At 39.1% G+C, this 11,740-nt stretch overlaps 1 non-coding gene across 1 annotated transcript; it reads left to right on the top strand.

Moving 5' to 3' along the window:
• Window positions 1-11,280: 11,280 nt before the first annotated feature.
• LOC126645298 (U6 spliceosomal RNA) lies at window positions 11,281-11,380 on the top strand. The gene has a single exon (XR_007630112.1). It is a non-coding gene; the product is annotated as a U6 spliceosomal RNA (small nuclear RNA).
• Window positions 11,381-11,740: the final 360 nt, after the last annotated feature.

The raw sequence follows: 11,740 nt of genomic DNA, 5'->3' as shown, positions 1-11,740 counted from the left end.
TTAGGCTTTAGTCTTATAGATCAAGGGCCACCTTGCTTTGTCATAAGCAATGTTTTTCTGGTACTTGTGACTGACATGGTGTATTTTCTCAGTGGTATTGCCTGTTCTGCTGATCAAAAAACATGCTTATGGGTATTATCTTGGCATGGGTAATGAGATGATGCCTGAATGATGGGGCGGGTTCATTTTCTGCCCTTCCATTTCATGAAAATTAGGAAGAAAGGAAGTAAAGCTGAATGTACGTGGGGTCTGATCCCAGACAGTCTTTGCATTGTCAGTCTGAATTCAGCCTGATCCATCAGAAGTCAGGAGCAACCCTTTTTCACCCACCGAAGCCACGTGTCCTGGATTTCTCCTTCTTTCCCCTTGCATCTTTGGTGAGTCATAGCATTTCACAGCTTAATTCATTTTTGAAAATAACACTTTGATATGTTTAAAAATATTGTTCTTGTTTTACAAGGAAAAAGAGCAGTCCCAGCACAAGAGGATAGCTGGCTTGTGGGAATTATTGGCTGAAATGGAGCTAAGGGTAACTCACTCTGTTTTATGGGCTCCTTTTCTACAGCTGTCAAAGCAGTGAAATGTTTCTAGCCACAGTAATCAGAGAGTTTATCTGTGGCTTTTTGACTCCTAGGGACAACACTGAGCCTTGCAATAAGGCAGAGCAGGCAACCTCCTCTCTCTTGGGGAGCACAGATTGACACAGTTGTGTAAGCACCGAAAAGCTGGGCCCAGCCATGCTGAGAATATGGAAACTGTGGCTGCAGGTTCTGTAATGTGGGCCTGCACCTCATGATACAAGTGATATAGTTGGTTGTAGTGGGTTGACCCTGGCTGGATGCCAGTTACTCACTACAGCTGCTCTCTTACTCTGCTCTGCAACTGGACAGAGGAGGAAAAAAACCAGCAAAAGAGTCATGAGTTAAGAGCTGTGAGAGATCACCCAGTGATCACCATCATGGGCAAAACAGACTCAAAGTGGGGATATTAATTGAAGTTATTCCTTATTACTAACAGGATCAGAGCAAAAGAACGAGAAGTAAAATAATCTTAAAACACCTTCCCCCCCATCTCTCCTTCCTTCCATGTTCTTCCTCCCCCCCAGTGGTGCAGGGGGACTGGGAATGGGGGTTTCGATCAGTTGTTTTTTCTGCTCAGGGAGGGGACTCCTTCCCCTGCTCCCGTGGGGTCCCTCCCATGGGAGACAGTCCTTGATGTGAGAGTGAGTCCATCCCACAGACAATAGTTCTTCATGAAACTGCTGTCCCATGGATCACTTCTCCATGAGGTGCAGTCCTTCACGAATGAGCTGTACCGGTGTGGGTTCCCCACAGGGGCTACAAGTCCCACTCAGGAAAAGCTTGTTCCAGTGTAGCCTTCCCTCTCCATGGGCTGCAGGTCACCAGCAGGACCCTGCTCCATCTTGGGCCTCTAGCAGGGTCACAGCCTCCTTTGGGCATCCACCTACTCCAGCATGGGCTCCTCCATGGGCTGCAGGACGGTCTCCACATCCAGATGGTCCTCCATGGGCTGCAGGGGCACAGCTGCCCCATCATGGTCTGCACCACGGGCTGCAGGGCCTCAGCTCTGGTACCTGGAGCATCTCCTGCCCCTCCTTCTGCACTGGCCCTGGTGTCTACTTTGTTGTTCACATGTTCTCACTCCGCTTTTCCCTGGTTGGAATTCTGACTGCATAATAACTTTTAAATATGGTCTCACTATCACTTTTAATTGGTTCGGCCTTGTCCAGTGTCAGGAAGCCCATGCTGGGTCTGACTGGCACTGAGGAGACAGGGCAGCTTCTAACAGAAGACATCCATGTAGCCCTTCCTGCTACCAAAATCTAGCCACAGAAACCCAGCTTAGCTTAGCTTCCCTATTATCAACTCTAAATGTTGCGGAAGCTACATACTTTTAAGTCAAAGTAGAATGCTCTTTCATTACTGATTAACACAGCTCCATCTAAGCAGTCCCAAATTACAGAAGTATTTTAGAAAGACTCGCAATTTCAATCAGCACTAAATAATATTTTACTGACTTAATAAGATATATCTAAGTGTTACCAAAGTCCAGAGTGTTCTTTCTTTGTGGTCTGGAGAAACTACGTGTTTAAAGTCAAACTTCTGTTGGCTTCTTTTTTTCGTTCTGGGTGCTTATGATGTGTTTACTGAAGGTGTTACTCTCGTGAAAACCAGTGCCATTTGGTTCCTGAAATGGCAGAGGAGAGAGGACTGGTAGGAGAGAGGACTGGTGGGACACTGCAAGCCTGGCAGCCAACATGTGAAAAAGACATATGAGCAAGAAAGGAATGCTGAAGTTGTGGTTTGTTTGGGTTATTTTCTTTTGAAGCTGGAAATCCCATTATAGATGACAATTCTGTAGGTTTCAACAAGTTCCAAAACAAGATTTGGGCATGAGGATTGTGAAGACTCATGAGAGAATAAAAGATGATAGATTTCAGATGGTCATTTAGGGCTCTTTGAATCCTATGGAACTGAGTGGCATTTCATCTTCTGAGAACCTCTGTGCAACTGAGTCCAAGTGTCTACAAATTGTAGAGCAGATCATGCCACTGATGACATGGACAAGGACACAGATTCCTCTGGCACAATTCCTGCAGTAAGGAAGGGCTTATTGAACTCATGGCTGTTATCTTTGTCGCTGTTGTAGAGGAACAGCCCAGACTTGCAGTGAGAATTGCTCAAGAACAGAGCACACCTGGTCAGAGCTGGATCCTTGCTTCAAAAAGCAAACCATCAGTGACTTGGTTTAGTTTTTCACCCTTCCTTCCAGCACTCCAATAGGAGCTGAGATGATACTTCATAACTAGTAGAAAAACTACCAAATAAATAGCATGTTAACACAAATATTTGTAGCTATTACTAAAGGATCACAGGGAAATATTTAGATTGTTTTCTTAATTTTCACAGAATATCTTCCAAATGTTTTTGTGTTGGCTCTCAGTAATGTACATAACTCTATTCAGTTACATGAAAAAAATTGCAACTTTGTCATTAAATTATGAATGAACTTTACTGTTAGTTTGGTTTATAGTCAATATGAAGTATTGCTCTTTCAAATGAATATTGCATTTTTTCATATTTTTCCCTGAAGATTATAAAACACTGAGTTTATTGTGATGAGTTTTGTTGAGTGTAAGCCAAGGATTTATAACTTCTTTTTCTCTGAACTTTTCCCTGAATATTTAGAAGAAAAATCAAATATGTATTTCTAAGATGCAGGCTTTATATTTAGTAAGTGTTTATGTGTAATGGAGTAAATAAGACCACAGTCCTGCAAGTATTTGTTTGTGTTTAGCTTCACATGGACAGGCTTAATGGAGTGGCCAAGGTAGCTACAGCTTCCCCATTAGTACCACTTGAAGGTGCACTGTGTAGCCACATGCAGAATTCTGGCTTCAACATTCTGTACCGTTTGGCTTCATGAGGTGCCAAAACAGGCCATGGGGGGCAAACAGGGCACATCTCCAAAACAGGGGATGCTCTCCACAGCGTCTTGTGGATCTCATGCATAGAAATGCCTCTATGCTATGCCCTAATGCAGACCTTCTGTTGACAGGCATTTGGCACATTTGTGCAGAGATGTGTGAGCTTGTTACAGTAGCAAGACTTTTGTCAGGTATATTTAGCAGTGAGACATATGCAAAACTGAGACATACAGCTCAGCAGGAACTAATGTCAAATAGAGTAGCAAGGTATTAACTTATGCTTTATAACACATGACTAAAAGATATTCTTCGTATTACACAGGTTAAAATGCATAAATTTTGCTAATTTTTGTTTCTTCTCATGATTGACTAGGTTGTATCCTGACAGTATGTCCTTAAAAATGGGCAAACTGTGACTCCATACTCACAGGAATACAGCTGTGACTGCTCTGACTCCATCACAGCCTGGTATGTTGTTACTGGGCTTGCTCTTTGTTTGGGGTTTACTTTTCTGATATTATGTCTCCCTCCACGCTTACTCAGATCACAGGGAGGTCCTTTAATAGGTTTCTGATAGTGTAAAATTAGTTGATGTATTATTGGAAAGAAAGTAGGGTGGCTGTAATTCTCTTGTACATATTTTTAATTATTAAATATCTACTTGCTTTGAACCTGAAGAAGTTCCGTTTCTTCACCAAAGTAAGACTGGATTAAAAATAAATCATCTAAAGAATAGCCTGCAAATTAGCTAGTACTCTTCTGCCAGAGAGATTTGTGTTATGGTTTTAATAACATACACTTAGAGAATTAAAAACCACTGGTAACAGTTGCGACAAATTTTGAAACAAATGTGCAATACCAGACTTTATTAATGAATGAGTTACAGTACTGTGTCATCTTAATTTCTTACAGATGTATTCATGTTCTTTGAAAGGACCAGTAGAAATTGTCATAAATTCATTTACTATTCACAATAATGAATGCTAGCCCTTATTCTTCCTCAGTGGTATTATGATTGCAATCTGGATTGCCTTAGAGATCCCACTGTAATTCATCATTGCTTCAATGTTCAAATTCTCTGGTGGAACCAGATATTGGTGTAGACAATATCTGGAGTTTTACATCTCTCATCTTTTTTCTACCTCTTTCCTTCTCTTTAATCAGGAGAATGGGAAGGGGAAATTGCTGCCATCATTAATATCTTCAAGACGCTGAATGACTGCTAGGACTTTGGAGGATATTTAGACCCAGGATGGAGGAGACACAGGGCTGTTCAAAGAGGTGAGACTAAGGAACATCTGCTCTTGACATACTGTAGTGCCAGTTGTCATAGCATGCCTGGAAAGGTGGGAGACCGCTTTTCCCTATTCCATTCTGAAGCCAAACTGTGGATTTGACATTTCTTTCTTCTCCAGAAAACCCACGACATGCTCCAGGATTTTTGTGGAACAAAGCCTAGGATGAAATTCGAAGTGAACTTCCTCCTACCACTTCTTAGTGTCACACTCCTGAATCCTTTTTTATGTTTCCAATTCAAAGCCAATGGGTTGTGTGATGCCCTTCACAGGTTCTATATCTCCCTTTCACGGGAGAGTGTCTTGGCAACCATATACCCCATTTCTTCTACTGAGGCCATTTCATGCTGTATTAAATAGTTCTGTACAGTTCTCTCTCTTATCAAGGAGAGACATGTTAAAGTGTACTTTAAGTAGGAACCTTTATCCATACCTGATTAAATCCTGACTTGCTTCCCACCCAAGTAATCAGATGCAAATCCATTCTCAGAGGCAGGGTTTAAACAAGCTCAGGGATACACTGCAAGGTAAATCTTGATCGTGGGCTGTTCCTTTGCATAGAGTATGTCTGCTTGTCTTACAGTGTATAACAATAGACTGCTTTGTGGGAATGTGACCTTGGCAAAACAGACACATCAAATACACACATCAACCTCTGTCCTTCCTAAAAGGGCCTGACAACAGATGCAGCAAGGTGCTGTGTGAATACTGGGCATGGCCAGGTAGCAGGATGGGGATACACAATGCTGTCAGAGAACATCCATAGACATCACTGAATGTACATAACTCTATTCAGTAATAGTTTTACAATCTTTGTCCTTTGTCTATCCAAATCCATCAGTTGTGTTCCAGGACTATGAGCGTGTCATGTTAGGGAACCAAGCTTTGTGTATCCAAACACCCTGCAACTGGAATGATCTTTGCACAGTTCATGCTTTCTTGTAAACATCTTGAAGGAAAAATAGTAAGTACATTTTTCGGTCAAGGGCTGAATGATCTGCTGTCCATCAGTCTTGCAAACTCAAATATGATTCACCTACCCAGGGCTCTTGGGAGCTGAATTATTTCTTCTCTCATTCATCTCATCATCCATTGTGTGTGCTTAGACTATGTAATTTTGCCATGAAATGCCCCCGTGTATTCCTTCTCTTTGGTGCTGTTTTGGAGAATGATTCTCTGGAGTTTATATTACCACTTTTCTCCACAATATTTGGGGACCAGTACTGGAGGGGAAAAAAACCCATCAACTACTTAAATGCTTGACTCTTGTGACATTTTAACATCATCTAAATACTTTTTTGGAACTATCCCTGGATTCATCATGCATAAAACAATGAAAAGATTCAAGCAACCTCGGACTCTTCTCTGTTCAGGGAACAGCTGGTGAAGGAAATGAGCTCTTCCAGCATTATAGGAAATAGTTGGTAACAGATGCTGAGCATTTCTGTTCTACTCTGTGACTGCAGGATGTGAGGTGATGGTACTAGTGAAAAATCCATCTCATCTGGAAATCATTATTGCTAACCAATTTAGCTTTTGTACACTAATTACTGTTATAATGTTACTTATCAAAGTTTCTGTGAGCTGGTTTCTGGGGCTGTGTGTGCAGTAAAAGTTTCAGGGATCGACAAAGAATTTTAGGCACCATTTGTAAATTAATAATTAATAAACCAGTATAAAAGTTCATTAGGACAGAATAAGAGAAGCAGTCAGAGATACTCTCCAAAGAAAGAGAAGGAAACATTAATGAACTGATGTTACAAAACCAAATTTCTCAGCAAGTTATCCTGTGAGGTGGAGAAAACTCTATAAGGACTAATTCTAAAAAGCAGTTAGCAATACCACAAGTTCATAAAACTTTTATGCACACATCAAATTGCTATGAATTCCCTGTTCAACTGATGACAAAGCTTGAAAGGTTCAACAAGAAGTAGTAATTACAATAGCAGAAAAAAAATACCTAAGATTAAGTCTCTGGTTCTTTAACCAGAGTTCCCATCTTCATATAAACACAAATCCCATGGAAAACAGTGTAACATTTTTATGAAGATTAACTAACTAAATAGTAGCTAGATTATTTAAACTATTCATTATTTCAGTATCCACTGATAGTAGGATAGCAGGAATACAATTAAGAGTACTCCATAAGGAACACTATTATCTAATGTCTATGCTACACCCTTAATTAGAATGGTATTATCCATAATAATGTCTTTTAAAAAATTCATTAAATGTTTTGGGTGCTAGTCAGACAAAAGACTAAAAGAACAAATTATGCATTTTTAAGCACTTACAGCCAATACTTAAAATTAGTTTAACTAATTTTTTCTTTTGGTTTTATCTAGAAAAAAATCCTACAGAAAACTCATAATTTAGAACAATGAATATAGCTGCAATATCCTTGCATGATTAAAGAGCATCCTGCACAACGGTACATTGTGGTTTGCTCATTTGTTACTTGGGTGTTCTACCTCAGGAATGAAATAGCATGTTTTCTCTAATGTCACAAATGATTGCAGTTCAGCCACTTCATACATACAGTTGCAGTGCAAATGAGCACTGAGAAAGAATACATCAAGCGAAATAGCTTAGTTATAAGAATTTTAAAACACTTTGGCTGGTGTGGGTTAAATTTATTTTAAACTGTGAAATTGTAAACAAAAATACCAGTACTTTTACCACAGTCAAGATGATTTCTATTTACAGATTCTATTTACATCTGGTTAGGGACAGAGTTAATCTGAAGTCCTTGTAGCAAAGAATGAAAGATTAAGACTTTTGTGTTCCAGGCTGAAACATCAAAACAACAGCTCATTGCTGCCCTTGAAGCTAAACAAAGAGACACCAACATATTTGAAAGTGTTGTGCGCAAAGTAGAGAATGCAGGTATCTCATTTTGGTAAACACTGATGAATATAGCATAAATGGTTTTGAGTATTACTACTAATATAAAAGTTCATCAATTGCTTACCTAAAAGTTTCGGTAAAAAATGTTAGAAGATAGTTGTGTTTCAAATTTTTTCATGTTTGTTTGGGAAGTCTTTAAGAGGTCATGATAATGAAGAATTCCCAAGCACACTTTCTGAGTTTTCCATTGCTTTGAACACACCAACTCTTGTCTAAAATTACTGCTAACTGAATCAGTATTCATCTTTTGAGTGATTTAATTAATGAATGTGGAATCTGACATGTCTCATACCAGTCTGATGTTCAGATAGCAGTGATTCAGGATTTTGTAAATACTAGTTCTGTTCTATATCTTTTCAAGCAGGCAGCCAAAGTGAGGGAGCCCACACCATCCATCTTGCATAGGATATGAATGTTTCTCTGTGTATAGGTTACTCTATATCGGGACCTTTCATGATTCAGTCAGAAAATGGGCTGAGATTTCAACCTGAGTACCACACGATCATATGTGGAGAGTGTCTGTAACCAGTGTCTCCATTCTCAGTGTTACTGTTAATGGAATCCTGTTACAAACAGCGGTGAGTGGGTTATTTCACTCATCTTTAGCCATTTAATACACATCTAGTCTAAGCTACTGATCTAACTTGCTACAGTCCATGGAGTTCCAATGTTTCAGTACAACCTAGCAATTTACTGCAGATATAATCTACTTTCAACAACCTTTCTCACCTGGCTGGAGGCTGATCACAGGAATCCTACCTCCTCTTAGAGTCAGTCACCTATTTTGGTGAGATGCATCAAGTTTGTCACACTCATCTTTTTTTTCCCCATTGACTTTGAAATGATTTAATTAAGTAGCTCAGATGGAGCCATTTATTATTGATCAAATAAATCCTATTTCCAGCGGAAATCTTGAAGGTTTAGTTCTTAAGGTCCATCCCCATTTCTGAAGAAGTGACTGTCCTGCGGCTGGAGATGTAGGACTTCTCTCCAGGAGTTAAAAATTTAGCATTCATAGTCTATACAATATGACCTACCAGGCAAGTTTGTTGCTTTCATTCTTATTTTTACAGAAGAGAAATCTATAAAAATGTCATGCATTTATGATACAATTTTGTATATCATTTTGGTCTATGGACAATTTTTTTGTTTTCCAGACCACAACAGAAGCATTCTGGAAAGCTTCCTATGTGTAAGAGAACTTTTTACCAAAAAAACTGTGCTCTTAGCTCATGGTTTTGTCTTCCTCTTACTTTTACAATCAAAAACTTATACAACCACTTTAATGGTGAACTGAAACCTGTCTGCCTTTATTGTAAGATCTGAAGCAGTCACCGTTATCACCTGCAACTAAATAAAAGGCTTGATTGTGCCTTCTCTGAAGCCTTAATGGGGTAGACAGCTTGGTTTTATGGAAGTCCACTATTGTCCTCAGTGCTAAACTTCAGTTGCTCCCTTGGCAACCCCAAGCATTTCAAGTAAAATGACCACCTCCAGATGCACACAGCTCTTTAACGTGGACTTCAGGGTATACCACTTAAAAGGCACAAACTAGCAATCTGTATGTGGAAGTTGGAATTCCTAGGCTGAATTTCAAATGAAACAAAGATATTTTCCCCTTTTAGGTTTTCTGGCGATGCCATAGTGAGAAAAACTCTTTTTCTTTTTTTTTTTTTTAAGGCAGGCAGCATGTGCTTTCCATGGCCCTGTGCCATCTGCATCATTAAGGCACCTTCTTCCATGATTTATATGAATCTTGCAAGCACCAAAACTCTGCTAACTATCCAGGCAAACTAAAAATAACCTCTGAAAATAATCCAATGTAAAAATTTGCCTTCCAAGAGCAAAAGCAATCTATTCTTTATAACCCTTCAACTGTGTTAAAACACTGATGAAGTTACTGTTTACTGATGATACCAAGAAATCTAAAGCAACTAATTTCTTGTAAGCTGCTTCTGTTAATAGTAGAGAAACCTGGTGTAGGTGCTTATTTGAATATTAAAATGGTGTTAGATTAATGCTATGGAAGAAATATATTGATCTCATAAGATTACATATGCACTGAAATTTCCCTAATGGGGTACAAATTTATTCCTCTTTTTTTTTTATTTGTGTCACTTGAACACTCATCCTATATTTTTCAGTGTTTTCCTGATTGTGTTCATTTTTCGCATGACTAATTGGAAGGTTGTATTAATGAACAAAAGTTTGCAGAGCAAAACCAACACTATCAGTGGGGCTGTTCATTAAATCATGCTTTCCATGTATACCAGCTTAAAACAACCCTAAAATTTTAACTACCCTGTAAACAATCAAAAGCTGGGAATGCAGTTTCATAATTTTGAAGGGCTTTTATTTTAGCAAGGGAGATTCATCTATTTGAGTGCTGCTCTATTGTCAGTGTAGAAAAGAAAGGATTCCTCCAGGTAACTCAGGACACCTGCAAAGCTTGATTTCTGGTTCGTGTAACTCTTGACAGCAGCATCTCCTGATCATTGCTTACAAACAGAGCAAAGATGTTTAGTCTCCCTAGTCTCCCTATATAAAATTAATTTTTTTGAATTAATCCCTTTGCCTCCTAAGATTCACAGTTCCCTTAGGTGTCTTCCCACTCCTGTGCCAGGTAAGGGAATGGTATGTAGGGATGCAGACTCCTAGAAATATTTATTAATGGCTACACAAACTACAAATGGCTGTTACATATGACCTCTGAATTTATTGGTAAAGGTTCCTTGCATACTTGCATGTGGTGTAAGGCTTTGAAACATGATAGCAAACCATCTCCTGCCACAGAGAGAAAATTTCTAGACATGGACCTTACCAAAACTCTTTGAACATTTTCATTTAATACATAAGAAAAACAGAATAACAACAACAAAAACAACAAAACAAAACAAACAAAAACCCAACAAAACAAAACAAACAAAAAACCAAAAAACAACCAAAAACAACAACAACAAACAACCACAAAATCAAAAGCCACCAGACCACTGATAGCTACTTTGTAATGTGTTGGGTTTCAAACTGCTGAAAGTGAAGCAGAGCAGCATTGGAGCTCTGTAGCCAAATCATAACAAGAAATGCTTTCTCTCTGTTATCAGAACGGTAACACTGTCTGAGTGAGCATTTCCAAAAAGAAGTGGGGTGGAGAAGCTTCAGGTCTTATGTCTGCCTGGTTTGATAGTTGAACTCTGAAAAACTTTGCCAATCCCATGCAATGAATTGGGAGTATCTGAAAAAAGTGTTGGAAATGTTTGCTAACAATAGGGTTTCAGTGACTATATTTGAACTATATTTACTGACGGCCTCTCTCTGATGCTATTGGTCTCAGACAGCAGCATTTATATTTAAGCACCACCTTTAAACTCAAGGTCCTACATCTCCTGATGTTTTTTCTTTTCTTTTTTTTTTTTCCCGCAATGACTGTAACAATCACTGCAATGTAGAAAGTATGTTTTTATTTCTAGCCTATCTAGTCTATTGTTATGATACGATTAACCTATACATTCAGTGTTTTAGGATGTAATGGTAATTTTATTTCCTGTATTTGTCATGGACTAAATAAGGCACATTACTTGTTAGTACATGACTGGGGAGTGCAGAGCAGAAAAGTTGATTGCGTTTGTTGTGGCTCATTTTAGTATGCATATTCTGAACTCGGAAGAGTACAGAGATTAGCAGAACCCTGTGCAAGGATGACACACAAATTCATGAGTTGTTTCACATCATGTCATGTGGTCATATGTCCCTGGACACACTTGAGCTTGTCTATCCTTGAAGCTCAGCAGGGTTAGACTCCAAAAGCCAATACTGGGTGAAGGCTTCCAGCTTAACATAAAGGGGGAAAATATCACCCTGAGGACAATCAGACCTTTGAAAGGGCTACCCAGAGAGGCTGAGGACTCTGTTCTTGCAAACTTTTAAAGCCCAGCTCAAGAAAGCCATGGGCAAGCAAGTCTGAATTCAGTGTGGAACCTGCTTTCAGCAGGAGGCTGAGGTAGAGGACCTGCTGAGGTGGTAACCTGAATTATTTTAGAATTCTGTGATCTGAGGTTGAATTTTATGTATTTCAATGCCTTTATATAATTTT

This window comes from Myiozetetes cayanensis, unplaced genomic scaffold (genome assembly GCF_022539395.1).
Source record: "Myiozetetes cayanensis isolate MyiCay16 unplaced genomic scaffold, myiCay2020 scf3, whole genome shotgun sequence".
NCBI classification, from domain to species: Eukaryota; Metazoa; Chordata; class Aves; order Passeriformes; family Tyrannidae; genus Myiozetetes; species Myiozetetes cayanensis.
This window is presented reverse-complemented; position numbering and strand designations above follow the sequence as displayed.